The sequence below is a fragment of the Heliangelus exortis genome, chromosome 14 (assembly GCF_036169615.1).
Source record: "Heliangelus exortis chromosome 14, bHelExo1.hap1, whole genome shotgun sequence".
Lineage (NCBI taxonomy): Eukaryota > Metazoa > Chordata > Aves > Apodiformes > Trochilidae > Heliangelus > Heliangelus exortis.
In genome coordinates this window covers 9,988,365-10,008,381 of record NC_092435.1, presented here as the reverse complement: position 1 = coordinate 10,008,381, position 20,017 = coordinate 9,988,365, and the positions used below count along the sequence as shown (strand labels likewise).

General features: G+C 35.8%; 1 long non-coding RNA gene across 1 annotated transcript; it reads right to left on the bottom strand.

The window, feature by feature from the left end:
* Window positions 1-1,043: 1,043 nt before the first annotated feature.
* On the bottom strand, window positions 1,044-6,807 carry LOC139802485 (uncharacterized). Its single transcript, XR_011728656.1, has 3 exons — window positions 6,649-6,807; window positions 6,018-6,217; window positions 1,044-1,209 (listed from the first exon to the last, which is right to left on the bottom strand). It is a non-coding gene; the product is annotated as an uncharacterized lncRNA (long non-coding RNA).
* Between the last annotated feature and the right edge of the window lie 13,210 nt (window positions 6,808-20,017).

Sequence of the window (20,017 nt, the reverse complement as noted above, 5' to 3'; positions counted from 1 at the left end):
TTCAGGGATAAAGAGTATTTTTAAAAATGAAAATCCTTCCTTGCACTGAGAAATGAGTGTTAGCAGAAATGTATTCTTTACTGTAGACATATTGTGATTTAAACATTTTTAATATGCTTGGGTGCTCTGTTTTTCATTAATAGCTTTTATTTGGAACAAATGTATGGCACAATTATAACTGCATCAAGAGAGAATTTCTTAGTTGGATTACAGAAATCAACTGCCAGCTGGTAAAATGAGAAATACACTTCAAGTCAGTCTGAATTATAAATAGTTATGATTTTGGATCCACCTAGACTTGTTTAAAATAGCAGGATTGAGCCAATAAACAATGCCAAGGTGGGCAGAGTAGAAAGCTGCTACACAAATAAATCTGCTTCCATTTCTTGCTATGTTTTCAATACATTTAAATTAAACATTAAGTTCCTTCCAAGAATACATTCTTTGAGATTTATATACAAAATCCATTTGAAACAGCTCCACTCTCAGGGTATTTAACAATAAGTTTGATTCCATAAAAGCTTCCAGAAAGTGTTAATGTGAGGAGGATTTTGTAAAAATAGCAGTAAAAAATAAGAACAGAAGTTAACATTAAGGAAAGTAAAATGGGACATGTAAGGGAAATAAGCAATTATGCAGAAACATTCAATACTTGGACACAATTGTCACACACATGACAATGCTATTAAGGGATAATCAAGGCAAGAATGTTGTTATATAACAATATGTTAGCCTTTTGGCAATGCCTGCAATTATTTTCAAGCAGAGAAAAAAATCTCAATGTATACTTTGCAAGAACATGGTATTATCCTTCACTTCAGAAGAAACACAAAATAAGTTTCATGCTGTAACAAGTGTAATATCCAAAATTCCCTTATACCAACATCAATATGAAATAGGTTCACTGTCCATGTAGAATGAAAAGCTTAATAGTACTTATCAAACTTTTTTAATTGAAGGACTATTCAAGTTTTTTAGAAAAACAAACAAAACAAACCCATACCCCAAAAATCCTACATACTATTAACTATAAAAGGAAACATTGCAAATAAAAGTGATCATTAATAAATTAATAGGTAAATTGTACCTTATTTTCATGCTCCCAGTTTATTTTTCCTTTGTGTGTGTGACAATGTGCTATTGCAGTTTACCATCAAAATTCACTTCTCATCCATTTCCTGATGCTTCACAATCATGAAGAGGATGAAACTACAAAATGTGAAAAAAATAAGCCGCAAATTTTTATAACAAAAGGAAGTTTAAATCCTAAAGTAAAATTCAGAAGAACAAATGTTTTTACTAATAGTTCTGTCTTTTATTCTTTAACTGAACTTGCTAAAATATAAACATTAAATTCTAGACCAACAAGGCTCTTGGTGGTGTGAGCAAAACTTCCTTTAAGTGACCTTAGAATGAATAGAAGTAAAACAAATAAGGAGGTGAACTGAATAATTAAATCACCTTAAACAACACCAAAATAGAAAAGGAATGTAAGAGATGAGGGAAGATGAACTAATGAAATAAGCTATCCTCAAACAAAACCAGGAACAGAAAATGAACAGGGTTAAAGCAGAGATTTTTGGAACAAGCAGTCCCTCAGCGTTGCCCCTGAGAGTTAGAAAGGTCAAAAGGACAGACAGGTATTAACAGTTCATTGATCACAACTGTGCATTAATTTGAAATTCATATGGTATTATAAGCCCTACTGCTGAAAATTGTTCCTTTGTCACAAGATACTGTGCTTTAGTAGACTGTGTTTAGGCTGTTACCAAAACAGGCAGGATTTGCTTTCTGTCTTCAATATTTTCTTTTTTTATGTGAGATTAATTGGATGAGAAATGGAAAGCAATTCTGACTACAATCCAAAAATACTAATTTCATAGATGAGAAGATAGGATTTGTTCAGCTGTTTCTTTCCAGAAACTTATGCAGAAAAAGGCTTCACTTCATTCATAATCCTTACAATACTCATCAGCCATCAATTTATGTCCAGATTTCATTGTTTTGAAAGAAACAGCAGGGCTTTATAGGAATATGGCTCAAACTGATTTTACAGATGTTGTCCCTCATGTTCAAATGTGAACATTACTGAAATTTTAGCAATTTTAAAGGACATTGCAACAAATTGAATTTGCCTAATAAGTGCTGTTCCAAGAATAGAAAACATAAAAGCTTGCTTACGCTCTTGAGATAACACAACAATCTTCATCTTTAAGTCTATACTTATAGAATTAAATCCAGGCAAGCAAGTTACTTAAGGTTTCCATCTCCCTTTTTCCCAAAGGTATATGGGATAGTGGACCATGACTACCCAAAGGCAAAGCATTCAGCACTAATAGCCACAGAAAAAGGACAGCATCAAAGCCAGAGTTCTGTGCACTGACATTTTGACTTGGAGATTCATCTTTTAGGTAACATGTCTTACATTCTATAAAAAAAACCAGAAAAAGCCTGGAAAAGAAAACCAAATAATTTTTTATATATCTATTCACATATGTATGTGTATATATACAGACTATCAAATTTTTTGTGAAGTGAAGATTATTTCAAAATGTCTCAACTGAACATCCAGCCTTCATTAAGGAATAATTTTCTTTCTAAGAAAAAAACAGAATAGCCACCAAATATTTTGGTATCATTAATTCATATATGTAAAATGAGAAATTAATTTTCCCTTTTTATGAGATGAACATTCCCCTTGAATTTAAGAGAACTGAATACTTGATACTTGAGCACCTTCTGAACACATTGCTGGGCAATGAAGATGTCCAATTGCACTGGCACCTTAGCTATAGAACAGATTTCTTATTTTGGTTTGGTTTGGGTTTTTTTGTTGTTGTTCTGGAAGTACTGGAGCCCTTAATATTTATTATCATGTGCTCCCACTTACTGTACAGGCTGGGGGAAAAAAAGAACTGTACCCTATAGATGGCAGTGTGAGCATACTGAAGAAACACCACGTATAAGCACTTCAAAACCTTTATGATTAACAATATATTCATAAAAGCAATTATTACAAAGGAAATTTACAAAATGGCACAAACTGCTCAGATGAGATCAGCCAACAGCACTTTTAAAACGTGTTTCAGTCAATTTAATCATCTCAGTGGCCTTTTATTGATACTGGTAACAAGCTATGGGCTAGCCTGCCATCAGGAGGATTCACTATTCTACAGCTGCTCTAACAGGGCTTGCACATTGTTAGGAAAGACTGAGAGAGACTTCTCCCAGTTAACTGAGAGTTTCAGCATCTTGTACTTTCAGGCTGGACTCCTGCTAAATGCATTTTAATATTTTGATGCCTCAGAAAAAGCTGAAGTACTTTAGCAGCTGAAGAGACAAAATAGAATGATTTGATGGCTTTACACTGAAATCAGCTGAATATCATATTTTAACAGAGAAGTCTTTTTAGAGTTGCTTGCATCCAGTACACACATATCTGAAAATCTCATATGTAGACAGAGAAGTTTGTGCAAATATATCCAGGCAGAGCAGCCAAGGTTACTTATTGAGGAGTTATATCATTTGCATAAAGTTTTAAGCATCTCCAAACATCTTCCTTTAAGACATACAGTAATCCTAAATTCCACTTAAAGTGAATTAATGAAGATTACAGTATAAGGAAGTGTCTGACACTTGGGGATATGGTGCTAGGAAGGTTTAGGGGGTATTTTTACACATATTTTATAATCCCACTGAGGAAATCTTGGACTTCAACCATTGTTTTTAGACATGAAAGAGTTTGAAAATCCTATTAACAGCTTTGTGGAAGTGGTCTAGCAGTACTGCTGCTACAGTATAATGTATTTTGCATTATCAGTTATTATAGCAAAATCCTAACTTGTGAATCCAAGGGAGTTCCTGAAATCACATCTGCAAAATCACTCTCCTTTTCTTGCAATATTTCCAATCGTATGTATTACCATGTTGTAAAAATATAATGGAGTGCATGACATCTGCCTATCTTTCTTAAAATAGCATACTTTTGTGAAGATAAGGCAGTGTCAAATTTAGTTTTCTTTAGTTGTTCTGCAAGCTTCCTGATATTTTTTTTTCCTGAAGTCATTTAGCATGTCCACTTTAAATGAAATCTGGCCTTTGAGAAAGTTAGAGGTTTAGTCTCCATTACCAAAAGACTTTACTACTAGAAGTAAAGGGTTTAGAGAGCAGTTTCTACGATTTTCCTATGTACCCCATTATTTTTTTCCAGCATAGTAATTTAACAAAGTAAATCTCAAGCCTGTACGTAGATAGAAGACAGCACAGAAGACAGCAGGTTTATGATTTTCAGATTTAAATCCTCCTATCCATTCTGAGGTGCCTGTCTGCAAGGAAGACTAAACCACTTCTAATCCTAATCAGAGTAGAAACAAAGGCTCTATTAGAAAATAAACTAGGAAGAATTTTTTTTTTTTTTGAAACTTTGAAAATTCAGAGAGAAACCACGTAGGTAGAAAGGACACGCACAAAGTTCTCAGTGCCCCTTGTGTCCCTGCAGGTGATTTCTGCTTTCAGGTTTGGCTGCAGACAATTCAGTGACTCTCTGAGATGCAGGTAAAACCTGAACAGTCCCCAGGAAATTCTTCTCATTACTTCTGCCCTGGCTGCCTTTTCCCAGCTCCTCAAGCACTCTCAGTCTCAGCATGAGCTGCATGCAGGCTCCCAGCTCTCTACTGTGAGTATTTGCCTGCCCAAGCCTGTAGTCTCTTAATTTTTCTCTCCCTTGAGCTTGTTCCCTGGCTCCCGCAGACATATGAGCAGCCTTTCCTCCCTCTAGAGATTTCCACCTAGCCAGATTTCTTAGAAGAACATAATAATAGAGAACAAAGGGGGGGAAAGCACCATGCCTGTCGTGGTTTAACCCCAGCTGGCAACTAAGCAGCACGCAGAGGCTGCCTCTCTCCCCCGCTGCCATCGGGGAGAGAATCAGAAGGGTAAAAGTGAGAAAATTCCAGATAAAGACTTTAATAAGTAAAACAAAAGCTGGGCACACAACCAAAGCAAAACAAGGACTTAATTTGCTACTCCCCATGGGCAGGAAGGTGTTGAGCCACCTCCAGGGAAGCAGGGCTCCATCACAAGTGATGGGTACTTCATCATTTCAAATGTCCCTCACTTCATAGGATCATAGAAATCATGGAAAGTGAGGGGTTGGAAGGGACCTCGAAAGATCATCTCATCCAACCCCCTCCTTCCTTCTTTTCCCAGTTTTATACATTACAGAATATCCCTGGGGTCAGCTGAGGTCACCTGTCCTGGATGGGCCCCTTCCCAGCCTCTTGTGTCCCCCCAGCCCACTTGCTGGTGTGAGAAGCAGAAAGGGCCTGGATGCTGTGCAAGAACTGCTCATCAGTAAGGAAATCTCTGCATTATCAACACTGTTGCCAGCACAACACCAAAACCTGGCTTCACAGGAGCTACTGCAAATACAATTAACTATCTGAGCCCAAACCAGCACCATGGCACAGATATATTTCCATATTTAAATACTGTGTGATATTTATGCATATGTAATATTTGTCCTTCAAGTTACAGGAATCTTCTGTTCTGTTCAGACCAAACTTCATTTCTGGTAATCCCTGGATGCTGCAGGCATCTAAAATTCAAAAGGAAAAACCCTCTCCAGAGCAGCTTACCACTCCTTCAAGAGAAGTTGATTGCCCTCTGCACCCCAAAGAGGTGGCTCATGTATTTCCTGCACACAGAAAATTCTCTGTGGCAGCACAAATTCGTTATGTGTTGAGCAGAGGCAGGATGATTGGGTTAAATTACAGGAATACATAAAATCCAGCAGGATTTTCACAAGCAGCATAATGTTTTCTGCTAAACCTAGGAAAATCTCAGAGAAGAATCCACTCCACTGAAACACGGAGCATCAAAGAGACCCAAGTTTCAGGAGGCAGAGCAGAAGCTTCTGTTTCCCTGAAGCTCCAGGGATAACTTAACTTAAACTAAGATATCATAATTGAGTCCCCAAATTTGGAATTAATTTTAATTTACCTTCCGCAAACACTTACCCTGGATATGAGCAGAGAGCAATGCAGGCCAGCCCAAGGGCTCACCACACTGATGCAATTCAGGCTTTTCCAACAGGGCTGAAGAGATCAGGGTGTTCTGAATATAAATGTACATAACTTGTATAAATTGAGAAAAGGAATCTTAAATCTCCATTCTTGGGTACCTTCTTTCATGTTTAAAATAGTGATATCACTTCAGCCTAAACAAAAAGAGAAAAGAGGGGAAAAAAAGCCACTTAAAAAGCATCATACTTTGGAAACATTAACTGTACCTGTGTTATTACAATGAGCAACCTTTATTTATGTAAATGCAAGCAACAATGAATATGAATTAACTTTCACAAAGGAAATCTGTCATACCATTTAATTTTAATCTTATGCTTCTGTTTTGTTTTCTTCCTCCCAGATAAGCAATTAACTTTTACATTTCAGTGCCAGCAATAATAAATTTCAAATTTTTAAATTGTAGAAAATTATGTAGAAATTTGAATGTTAAAAGCAGATTAGGACTAGAAAAGATTTAATATCAGGTTGGAAGAGTAAAACACAGCTGGAGAGTAAGATCTTTTAAAAAATAATCTACAAACTCATGTAGTATAAGCAAAACATAATTAGGATGATGATACTTTACAGTGTAGCTGGTTCAGTTCCAACTCTGAATTCAGCAAATATATTCTTGAAGGGTTTTGGTGGCTTCCAGTTCTTCAAAAATCTTTCCTTGAGACAGGTGGAGAAAGGGGGGTAAAAATACAGGAAACACTTCAGCAGCCAAAGTGATACTTGAAATGTCTGTCCTGAGCATGAAAACAACAACAATTTAAAAATAAAATTAATTAACTAATTTCAATCAAGGCATCTCTTTTATGGACATCGTTTGATCTCAATGGTGGGTTTTGGGTTTTTTTTGTTGCTGCTTACTTAGATTTCATTTTAATTTTTTTTAGTGGAGAAAGAAAAACAGTTTGTATGCTGAAAAATTGTGCTGTGGCTTAATAGACAAATCAGATGATGAAAGGCAAGAGTTTCACTGGTTTTGTAACAGAAGATAGGAAATCACTTGCTAATACATGCTTTGCTAATTTGCAGTAATTGAATGTCAAAAACCTTTCCCATCTCTGCCATCACTCCAGCTGAACGGCTGTCATATTTGTTGAGGAAGAAGTGAAAAGCTTCACAAAGTTGCTGATACCAAATAGTGTATTTTTTTTAGATCTTTCTGAATTAAGAAAGGAAAGTAGTTGACAACCTGTAGGAGTAGAAATTACGGTTCACTTGCAAAGTTATTCTGTGTTGTTCAATAGCTGCTGATTTTCTCATGTTGTTCAGCAAAAGGAGTTGTTCCACAGACCAAAGAAGGAAAAACGAACAACAGCATGGCCTACACGCAGTTTTATTTGATGAACTACAATAAACTATCTGTGACACTCAGCCCCAAAGCCAGTCTTAAGCAAAATGTAGATGTTGCCAATGCTCCTAGGCAATGCTGCTGGAGTGACCCATAGTTCTTCCTGTGGCCTTACCATAAAGCTCTGAGAAGCAGGACAACCTACAGCTACCTGCACACAGACACAGAGTGGTTTTGAACAATGTGTGGTAGATTGAGGCAATCAAGATTCATTGATATCCAGTGTGGCCACAGTGGACCATCTGGTCCTGTTCTCTTTCTGCCTCATGAACTAGGAAAATGAGTGTTGCATTTCCAAATCACAAGCCACAAGATTTAAATATTCTGTGATGAATTACTACAGAAAAAAAAAAATAATTAATAGAACATCTGCCTGCCAAGAAGATAGAGTGCAAGTAACTTATACGTTACAGTTACTGGGCCAGATTCTCCCATTATTCTGGCAGCTAACAAAGAGCAGAAGGCAGATGGGTCAATCTGGCCAACAATTTTTTCATTTTGGTGTAAGTCACCTGGCAAATCTAGCTCAAGTAAAAAACTCTTCCTCTCTGTGCCTAGCCTACAGCAAGCTGGATGCTCTTCAGAATCCTTCTCAGCATCTATCACTGTCTTTAGGAGATTACGTGACTTTGAAAGTCTGGTACTAAGCTGCAGAAGTACACAAGGTCCATTATGTTCTCATGGGCTTGGAATGAACAAGCTGCCATTGGAAGAAGTTCTCACACACCCTAAATTGGTAATTCTGGTGGCAGGCTAAAATGACTATCTTAACATATGTGGTATGGAGTCTGCAGCAGAATAATTTACAAAAGTAAAGTGAATGTTATTCCGAAGAATAATTACCTTCAAATTACTTTTTTAAAAAAATTGAATATTTGGAATTCTTTTATTCAAATTCAGTATGCGATGTTTTTATTTCACTTCATCTTTGCATTTGCTTTGAGATGTCAAATGTCATTTTTGCTTTAGCAAGAGGTCTTTTGATTATCAAGATGAAAGAAAATGTTTGTTCTGAATAAATTCTTATTTTTTATTTTACAAATGAAGTGAATGGAAAGCTTCTACTAATGATACGCTTCTCCTTTGCAAACAGATCCCTTTACTGTGGTAATCAAATAAACCCTTTCTTCAAGTCAGTCTTCACCCATTTTTATAATTATCATCACTGGTCCCCCCCCTTTTTTTTTCCTCCTCTGAAGTATAACTTGAAATATTTGCTGTGAAAGCTTTTCAATTGGTTCACTATAAAGAAATTGATGTAGAAGACTCCTAGTGGGGTAATAAACTTTCTTCCAACCACAGAAACCCAGCCCGCGAGCAGACAAAGAATTATGCAAAACTGCTTTCTCTCTCTGACTTCTTAATTTATGAGTAATTAAAATGTGATACTCCTGTACAAGACACAGTGTACCAGAGCTGCTGTTCTGACACAGGGCCTGCAAATCAAGCCCACTGCCAGAAGGGAAGACAAAATAAACTACTGATCAGTAGTCAGCAATAGCTGCTGCTTTGTGCCTTGTTACATTCAAGTAATTCACTATTGACATCATATAAGCATTGCTCAATCACTGTAAATGAATGCTCACAAGTGTTCTTGAGGGCACAGCCTCAAGACAATTCAATGGCAAAAGTGTGTATGAGGTCATAATTTGGCCTATTATGTAGAAAATGAAAAGAAACAGCTTAAATGTGAGTGCCCACAGTGAAAGAGAAATATTCTGCAAAGTGAAATGGCACCAGAAATCAATATGACACAATGAATATGAAATCTCAAAGTGCTATTTCTACAAAATTGTAAAGAATAACGATTGGGGAGTAACATTTTCTGTTCTGTTCTGTAACCCTTTTAAAATGTCTCATTCAGCTATACTTGAGGGGTGAGCTTTTTAGAAGACTGGATTTTTAAACACAAAAGTTCCAGCATCTCAGCTGAGACATAATGTCAAATCTCTTTCTGCAATTATTCAGAAGAAATTTGCACTGAAAAATTAAACAAATTACAGCATGAAATACTCTGATATGACTCTTGCAATAAAATTGGTAACTCGGGTTCTGTCCAAGATCAGTTCTTATTTCAATGACTTCTGTGTTTTTCACCTACCATTGATCTACAAACTAAAGCATACCTAGCAGTAAACTACCAAGCTCAGGGGTGCAAACAGTAATCCTCTCCCTTCATTTCTAGTAATTAATTTTGCTATTAAAAATATTGCTATCTTGAAAAAAAAGCTGAGGATTTTCACCAGTCCACCAAGGAGGCATTTAACCTCCCAAGAAGAGGACAGTCAGAATGCAAACACTCTGAGCAAGCTCCAAATAAATCAGTGCAAAAGATCAAAAAAGACCTAGAAGGCAATTTAGTGCTTTGTTTACAAATAAGTTAATGCTTTTTTGTTGTTGTTGTGCAGAGAACAGCTTTCTTATTCTTAATAACATTTTTCATATCAGTGAACAGAACCAATTCAAGAAGTTTGTAAGATAAACACTACGTTTTCTCCATTGCAGAGGTTGCAGTTTTTTTTATTTAGCTTTCCTTATAAAATTCTTAAATCTCATATATTGGTAGTCCCCAGAAAATAATTGTTACAGCAGACTCCCTTTATTTACTTCGTGAAAGTAGCCTCGCTCTTGTCATGGGAAACATGGATGTTTTAGTTTTAATTTAATTTGATAAACAAATGAAGCTACATATCCCCTACATTTGTGCCACCTCTTGCCCACCTACCAAGATATATTTTTGTTATGTACCAACAAGAAGCAACAGCAAGATATCTGAAAATGTCAGGTCCTTTTTAGCTTAACCTTGCAAAACCCAAATATGTTTAAGAATTCTCCTTTGGCTTATTTGTAATAATAATGATGGGATACTTGTAATAGTAATGATGGAAAAGCAGTAAATCTTTTCTCCTCTCCATTTCTTGAAAGGAACCCTTAAAACTTTAGGTTCAGGAGTCAGAACACATCGTGCTCATTGACCTTTCACTACAGCATGTCATTTCAGTCTCCTGTGCAGAGTTTTTTTTTTTGTTTGTTTTTTCCCTGTGAATTCTGGAGACAAAGTTTTTCTTATAATGAGAGTTGTAACTCGTGATTCTACACAAGCTAGATTGAGTTAACAGAAAAAAGTCATTAAAAATTTCCTTTCACTCCCTCTGAAATAATGGGCCTGGCCAGCTGAATAAAAGAAGGTAATTTCAGTAGAAATTTGTGGCAAATAAAGAAAGAATGATTTTCTCATGCTGAAGAAGCATTTTGTTAAACAGGGATTAGGTTGTTGTTACCACATAGATGAGTTATTCCTATAAGGAACTGTTCAAACCATGTTAGAAAATGTCATGAAATTAAAGAGGGAAGAAGAAATTATCCCAACAGTTCTCACTTTGCATGTTGAAGTTCTCACTGTTGATGCTGCAGGTGAACTGTACAGAAAGCAGAAGTTCTTATTGCAGGGAATCATGGCCCAGTGACCCAGAGAAGGCAGCACACAAAGGGATGAAGAAAAGAACTTTAGTGTTTAGAGAATCACAGGCAAAACATGAAACCAAGGGGAGAAGACAAGGAGTGCTATGTGGTCTGCTACATTTTTTAGTATCTCCCATTTCAAAAGGATACCAAAGGATTCAGTTACCTGTGATGTGCAGTAACTTGTTGCCCAAGGTCTAAAACACAGAAGACAATTTAAGTGGTAATCCATAATTTTTCTTACTTGAGCAACTGTTTATTGGAATTTTTAAACACCAAGAAAATGTCATCTCTGCTAAAAAGTGCTGGATAAAAAAAGGTGGTCACCTACATAGATTTCAGGTATCAATAAGGTGCAACAGATCAGCTTAAAAAAATAAATTTTCACAGCCTGATACAGACAGAGGGTACTCAGCTGATGCTGATTAGAATTCTGTGGGCAACATAATTAAATACCTCCTCTGTTCACTGAATTACTTGTTTTTTCAAGTGTTCTAAAAGGGAACAACAACAGTTTGTCAGGACCTGTTGGAAAACTCTTCAGAACAATAGCTTGTGCCAATTGTTTACCATTCCTCTTCACATATAATTGTACATCTATTATCATATTCTACCAACATAATCACACAAGCAGTTTGCTAACAGAAACAATTTTAGAATATATTAGCTTGTGCACATACAAAAGCACCTTGTACCCTATTAGTGTGCTTATGAAAAGTATTGTTATTAGAGAGTAAATCCTGGAATCAGTAGATAAAAATTCTGTTCTTCTCTTTGCCATGCACTTTTTAGGACATTATACAAATTGCATTACATCTTCATGTCTTGCTTTATTCACAAGTACAGCACGATAATGATAATTTCCAGCTCACTGACATGGACAATCTGAAGTATTTCACAGGCATTAGGGAGTTTAAGAATCTGGAGAGAACCGTTACAGAGGTGTAAATTACTGTTACACCATGCATATATTCCCATTTTCTACAGTGCTATCTGATACATTGCATATTTTGAGCTAAATTCCATGTTAAAGGATATTTTTAATGCCATACTTTTCATTCTGCATATGAGCTATAAATGTTATTTTCAAAGGAAATATTTTTTTTTCTTTTATAGCTATCTCATTTACATTCTTTAGCAAATGATATTTTGGGATGCAGAGCTGTCCATTTCTCTCCCTGCTTACAGGATTTCCTCATTCATGATGCCCAGAATATATTCCAGCTTTACCTAAAGCCCTCTGAAGCCACAGGATGATAAAGAGTGGTTTATCTCCAGTGTTTGTCACTGCCTTGCCACATACCTCAAAAAAAACCCAAAACCAAAATACAACAACTACAGAAAAGAGGGAAAGTCGAGCATACCACTCTCAAAATCAGAAGATATGGATAACTGGATGCAGATGTGCTACAAAGCCTTAAATAAGAAGTTTCTACATGCCACTATGTTAAGTTGCCTCCTTCTTTATATCCTGTAGAGGCTGTCAGTTACCAATGTTAAATCAAACTATACAAAAAAAGCTAGAAAAGTAGATGCTGGAAAGATTGACTTCATTAAATGGCATCTGCATTCAACACTGACTGCTGTTTGGGTTTGAAAGCAACACACAAAGGGATCTTTGTATACTGCTGGTATTTCACTGACATGTGAAGAGACTTGTAAGGTGTGCTAGGTTGGCAGCTATTGTAGCAGAAAGTATGTTTTTCTAAGTTAAACCATGCCAACCCTAAACCTTTTCCTGCTTAGAAAAGGAGGTATGTGAAACTGGAAAAAAAGCACATCCACGAGGGAATAACCATCACTCGGGGCAGCTCCCTTCCTTCTGCAACTCCACTTAAAAACAAAAAAGAAAAAAATCATTTAGAGAAGCTTGTCTAAGCATATTCTCTCAGCAAACAATTGATTCTTGTCCTTGGTCAGTCTGAGATACATCTAACAGACAGCAATATTCTGTTCAGTGACAATAGCTCAGATCTTGGCATATGAGAGGCCACAAACATTGTCCCAGCCCAGCAGAAAGGAATCAGCTTGGGACATGTGACCAATCTGTCCTAAAGCACTTGGGCTTTCTGAGCCTTCAGATTCCATCTCATTTTCCAAACTCCCACCACTTTCAGGAGTGTGAATGGAGACTTTTCTTAGATTCAGGTCACACAGCTGAAAGAAAAAGATTGCTGTAACTTGGATACACACAGGTCATGGAAAATGAAAAATTCAGTCAAAGAAGTTTCAGAGGCAGAACTTTTGAGTGATCTGAAAAATACCAGGTCTTTTGATCTTTCTAACAAGGTGATTCTGTGAAAATGCAAGTCTTTTGTTTTTCCAAAGTGTCAAGTACAGATGATGACAGGTAACACACCCAGAACAAGCAGCCAAACTCTGCTCCCAGGAAGGAGAGTTAAAATATTCTGTTGTTTAGTAAAACTAATAAATATAGAGGTGCCTGGAAATGGAAAGTAAACCCACTTTCTGTCATCATATCACACCTTTTTCAAAATATTAAAGGTCTTGTAGCAGGCATTTTAATATGTAGACTCAATTCACAGTCATCTCGGATGGGCTAGGGTTACTTCTACCTTGAGACTACTAAATTTAATTTCTGTGAGAATAAAATGCCCTTTTCTTTGAAAGCAGATGTCACTGGGTACCTAATGATTCAAAGAGAAGGCCTGTAGGAACATCCAGCAGTACCATTATCACAGTAATGGTGCACACACCCAAAAACTGTTACAGGAGTGAAGTGAATAGCATTTCTAGTTTGGTTTTTTTGCTTACAGCCCTATGGAAAATCAAACCCAGGAATATAAAAATGCAGCTCTTATCTTTACTGCGTATATGTTATCTGTACAAAAGTGTACAATTCTTCTTTTTAAATAAATTATTTAAAAGAGGACATGTTAACAGGCTGCTTTCTAACATCAGGGATTCTCCATGGGTATGAAGAAAACATAATCACACATATGGTGGAACTAAAGTGTACTATTTTTCTTGAATGAAATTCTCTTGTTAACACAGCATGCACTACATGAGCCCACATATAATTTTTCAACCATCTGCACATCTCACAGTATTATGGACAGAAAATTTCTATTATTCAGCCACTAAGACTTTATATTGGGTGACTTGGACGTGAGGATTCACTGTAATATCTTTAATCATTGGTAGTAATTTTGGAATCTATGCAGGTACTACTTGTAGATCTGTAGATTTCAATTCAAAGAATAAACTTCAAGTCTCTCCTCTCCCACCCTTGTGCCTAATACCTTATGGAAGACACATTCCAGGGAACCTGGACACAAAAGCTGTTTTATTATAGACTAAGTCAGGAAAATACCATGCTCAAAATTCAGAGTTTAAGACACTTCAGCAAACATCAAGAATCCTTGAATGGGATTAGCTATTTGATAAAAGAAAAACAAAACCAACCAAACAAAATCACAAGCCCAGCACCCTCCCACAGCAATGTTTTTGCTGTCAAAAGATCAGAAGCAAACATGCTAATGAGTCCTTTTTTTATGAAATGAAAGCACTGCTATTAGTGTTTACTGAGTTCTGTTTAATTCATAGATAGCTTATCACAAGATAATGTGTCATGAATTACCAAATTTGAAAAATGTATTCAGAATTTTAGATCATGCCCCTTTCTCAACACTGCTGACTATCACAGGGAATCCAATCACAAGGCACTCTGATACTTTCCAATTTATGACAGCCTCTATTTTCAAGTTAGAAGTCTCAATCTAGACACCAATGATGGTTTTCAGGAATCCCTGACATGATATTCGTGCTTATAAAAGATATTGTGGAGATTAAGTTCATTTTAATTTCCTGAGTTTGTACAGATCTGCTTTCTATTTGAGATGTAACACATCAAGTTGGAACATCCTGAAACTAATTAAGAATGAGTTACAAGAAAGATTGCTTTTAACCTGTTCCTTAGCTTTCATTGTTTTAACCTGTTCCTTACCATCCACAGCTCACCAGTTTGAGGATAATTAAAAAAAACCAAAAACCAAACTTATTACAAAAATTCTGTTTAAGAAGGAATATTCATATCTAGCTGTAGCTAAGTAATTGCCCAAATTAAAATTGGGAATAGAGTTAAATTGATAATATTTTTTTTTTCATTATAAATTAACTACAGGGCTTTGCAAATAGCCCTACAAATTTCCCTTTGTATTTTGACTGTATATGCATATACAGCCTATTTTTATTTCACTTTCACCCAGCCAGTAGTGTTCTTTCCAAGTTTCCCTAGACTTTGGCCTCATCTGCTCATGGAAGATGCTATCAGGTGTTACTCTGCAGAGGTCTTCATTCTTGCTCCAGTGCTGTCCTGAGTTTGTATCTATTTCATATATAATGTCATCTGCATCTTGGAAAAGGGCCTTTGCCACTCCTTTGTCTGCCTCTTTCATAGCTCTGGAGAGACTTAATTATCAATGCAGAGCAGCCAGGGGCTTTTCCTCTGTGGTAACAGATTGTGCTATTTTGATGATCTTTAAACTGAGCCACCACTGAACTTCCTACAAAGCACAGCTTGGGTTATGCAAGCCAGAGACCTCTTTTACTAGAGTCTGTTATTAATTATTACATCATTGGTAATCAGTATAGGAAACTATAATGGCTAATCCTTTGAAAACCTAATTTGATGACTTGATACTGTCAGGAACCATGTTTATTATTATTTTTCATTAGCCAGCAACTGCAGCTGGTGGTGTTAACTTTGGGCTCTACCTGCAGAAAGAAGAATGCAGAAGTAAATGCCTGTGCAGAATCACATTTGGCTGCTGGATGATTCCCATTCTTTGAGTACAGTGAGATTCATTCCTTAATTATTATGCAGGAAGACTCCCTGAAGAATTATGCCCTTGGTTTCCAAATTAATTTCCTGTTTTGGTCTTTCCCAAATAGCTTACTTTTAAAGCACTGGCTAATTTTTGTGAAAGGTGACTGTGCATGGTTTCCATAAGCAGAGAAAGGTTGTGTGTAGAGGTTTTGCAGGTCAGCTAAAGGTCCTGAGCATTACAAAATTCCAGCTATATCACTTGTTAATCTTTCTGCACTTTGCTGCCATCCATAATAAGGAAGCTGTGGAGCTTTTCAGTGGTTCTCAACAGTAAGCCAAAAATAGCTGTAGCATTTGTAGAATCAACTTGACTAATGTTTTGCTTTATAAGAGCATGTACTACTTTCTGCAGTTTATATATTTAATTAAGTTCATTTGGGGATGAAATTATGAATCAGAAATGAGGATAAAGTCAAAACTAAACACAACTTTGAACTACACTAAAATCTGAACTTATATTTATAATACACTCTGCTGGTAATGATGCACTGCTATAAATTTTTGTGTGGCTGCCTTGATATATAAACATTCAGGTACCTGAATAATGTTCTTTAAATTCATGTTTATACTAATTTGCCTATCCTCTGGTGTTTAATAATGCAGCAACCCTTGCTTAGCATTAATAAAATAATTTAAGTAAGTGTTTTGCAATGTTCCATGAAGTGCATTAAAGCAATAATACATTCTAAGTACCTCAAAAAAAGAAACCAATGTTACAGCTAAAAGCTCCATTAGATGAATGTACAAGTATCAGCCAGCAGAGATAACTTGCCATCATGTTTTTAAATTAAAGTTCCTTTCTCTGAAATGAAATTATCATGAGTCAAACCAGTAAAAACACAGAACCACCTCTATCATTCATCATTAGAATTCTGGGATTTTCCTTTTTTCAATACAACTGAAGGGACATAGCAGCTTACTTGCATATTACACCTGAGTTTAGTAACAAATAATGAGAACATTGATCTATCATAATGCTGCATCTGGAGATAAAACAGTTTTGCCATCAAAACCCTCGACAACCTGATTCATAATTGCTGTTCCTGTGGATTTAAAAGAGCACTAGGATATCATGAATGTTGTGGTACAATTAGAAGTTTCCTCTAATTTATTATATTTATGAGAAAGCACTAACATATTTCAAATTAGACACACCAAGGCACATGACAAAGTTAGGCCTTGTACCCTTGAATCTCAAGGAATGTGTAGGTTCCTAACTTAATTTGCTTTCAGATTGGCAGGGACTGTTGTACAAGACACTCTTCCTTTCACACAAGGCAGATCAATAATTTGGAAGGAGATCAATATAATTCTCATACCTTTGTCATCAAAATACTTGAATTCAAGGCAAATCCCTATTAGCATTGGCAGCTTCTGATGCACTTCCATACACTAAACAGTCACCATCAAACAAAGTCAGAAGTTCAGCCAGAAAAAAGGAGGATTTGATTTTTCTTTCCAGTTATAGAATCACAATTAATAAGTAGTGACTATTTTTTTCTGTGTCTTGTGTCCAGTAACACTCCCTCCTTAGCAGCAGGGCTCAAAATGAAACAAATGAGGCAATCACTGTATGTGTGAGACACAGTAATATCTTCATATTTTCTGTGGTCTACTGGAACTTCCTCTTTCTTACTGACACCCATTTCCATGATATGGGTACACACACTTTGTCATCTACACTTCCAGTATGAATAAATCATTATTCTCTACCACTGTGTTGCTCAAAGAAACTGCAAACCCCATTATATTGAGAAGCCAAAAGAATTGTGTGAGTGTATTAAGGGAAAGGAAAGGCTGGAGTAGGAATTGAGCACAGAAGGAAGAAAAGAGAGAAGTAGAAATAGCTGAGGAGGTAATGGAAGTAGTAATGAAGAAAGTGAATTACCTGGAATGTAATAGGTTAAGAAAGAGGGAAATGAGAAAAGCATGCAGCAGAGAACATTAAGTTCTGTACAAGACTGAGTAATAATGACACAGGGTATGATGCTCTAGATACCAAAAAATAATATTTTTCCAGAGGAGAAATAGAGAGAATATATAAAAAAAACCAAAAAAAACAAAAACCAAAACAAACCCTAAAATCTATTTTAGTAGAATTTTCATTTTCAGCAGTGCCAAATATAAGGACCATGACAGAAAGAAAAGAACCAAACAGCATTTGTACTGTGAAAATATAAATGAATTAATCTGTGAAGTTTAAAAAAGAAAAGAAAAAAAAAAAAAGAAAAAATAATAAAAAAGGAAAATTAACAAGAGATATGCAGTGTTCGAGAATTTAGGCAGAATTTCTTTAGGAGAATCTATTCAAGACAGTAACGTGCAATGGAAACATTTCTATTTTTAATCTATAGACAAATTCACCTTCAAAATTGGGAGCAGCCTGGGAGACTTCATCAGCATTAATTGTTTCTGTTCCATAATATGGCAAGAGCTTTCAAATTTTCTTGACATTTTCAGATATAAAGGATTTTCCTTCCATAAAGTTTAATGAGATAGTTTTAACAGTTGAAGTGTTGCTGCAATGCCCCCACAATTACCTTCATTCAGATGGCTGGACAAATATCCTTTGACTAACTAACTAGCAATTTTGTATGGTATAATATTTCTAGATGGCTTATTATGAATATTTCTTGTATAAAATCCTGTGTGAATGTTAGGCTACTACAAAAACGTAAACTTGAGGAAAAATGCAAGTCACAAATTTAAGCACTTAAGTCATGTAAACTCAACAGAAGAGGTTACACTTAGTTCTTTTGGCCAGATAGTTCCTTGTGACAATGAGATCTCAGTGTCAGTACCTGTGTTCAAAGACCAAGTTTTCTACTTGTTCAAATTGAGTAAGAATCAGAACATGGACCATGTTGGTAAGGAAGCAACCAAAACAAAATACTACTCTAAAGCCAGAAGAAACAGGAACATTTTTCAACTCTTCAGCCTGTAAATACAAGCTTTGTGAGGCTAACAAGAACACTCTACTAGAATAGATTATATTATTTAAAATAGCTTGATTAAATTGTCTTGTTTAGTAACATTTTAAGGAGTAAGCACAGTAGTCATGTGAATTCTAACAGAAACTTAGACCAATCGTTGTGCAAAGTGTAGGAAAACAGTGAAGGAGGATGAAACTAACCACTGCAAGTATCATGTCTCCAGTAAATAAATCAAGATATTCACATCCACACAAAAGAAGTAAAAAATTAAACTCCATTGTGATTAAAGAAATGTGAAAGGGACAATAAATCAAGGAGGACATGCCTCTAAAAGCAAAGCCATCATAAAGGGAAGAAAACTGAAAAGAAAAGCTCTGGCATGTTAAATGGAAGCAGGGAACACCTTCCTTAAAAAAACAATCTGGTAGAAAAGGCTGGGGAGCAAAGTCAGCAGAATTTTGAAGAGTAATCTCCAACACTGCACAGTATTTTACCCAAGAGTTCTAAAAGTATTAAAGCATGAAACAGTTGAATTATTCAATGCAATTTAACTCAAACTGTCTTAAGAACAGACAAAGATACTTCAGTGCCAGGGGCAAATATGAAACCAATTTTCCACAAAGACACCTGTGGCAGAGATATGGAAAATTACAGCAAATAATCCTGGGTTCCTTATCACACAAGCTAGCAGAATTTGTAATAATCCCCTATGTATTAGAAGAAACGTGAATAAGTAATATATCTTTAAGGTAACTCTTGTTAAGACAAGTCATGCTTTTTTTGAAAAATTCAGTATGTATGCAGATAAAAAAGATAGACTGATATCCCATGCTCCAAAATCCTTGTCCAGAAATGTCTCTAACACCTGGAAATACTGATAGCTGTCAGTAGGTATTGAAAACCATGGCTCTGGGGAAAGTGGTCTTTTGAGTAGAGAAAAGAATACAGTCTGTCATGAAAAATACTATTTAAAATTAGAAGGCACCATGTTAATACATGATACACAGTGGCAGTTGCACTTTTTAAGCAGAATATTTCTTTCATGCACTAAACAGCATAATTTGTGTGTAGTGTCCCAAAAATTTTAGAGAGTGGAAATATTTATAAAAAAAATTAAATTAATAAAATTATTTAATTGGACATGCAATAATTGTATTTTGAAAGTTATATGTTGGTTTCCATAATTTCTGGAGAAAAGGAGGAGAGATATCTTACATACATATGCATATATAAATACATATATCTGCACAGCATTATTTTTGTAGATAACCACAAGAGAGTAAAAAATCAACTTTGTCTCGTTATCTTTTTATGTACATTCATGAGAATATGTATAATTGTGCAGTGTTTT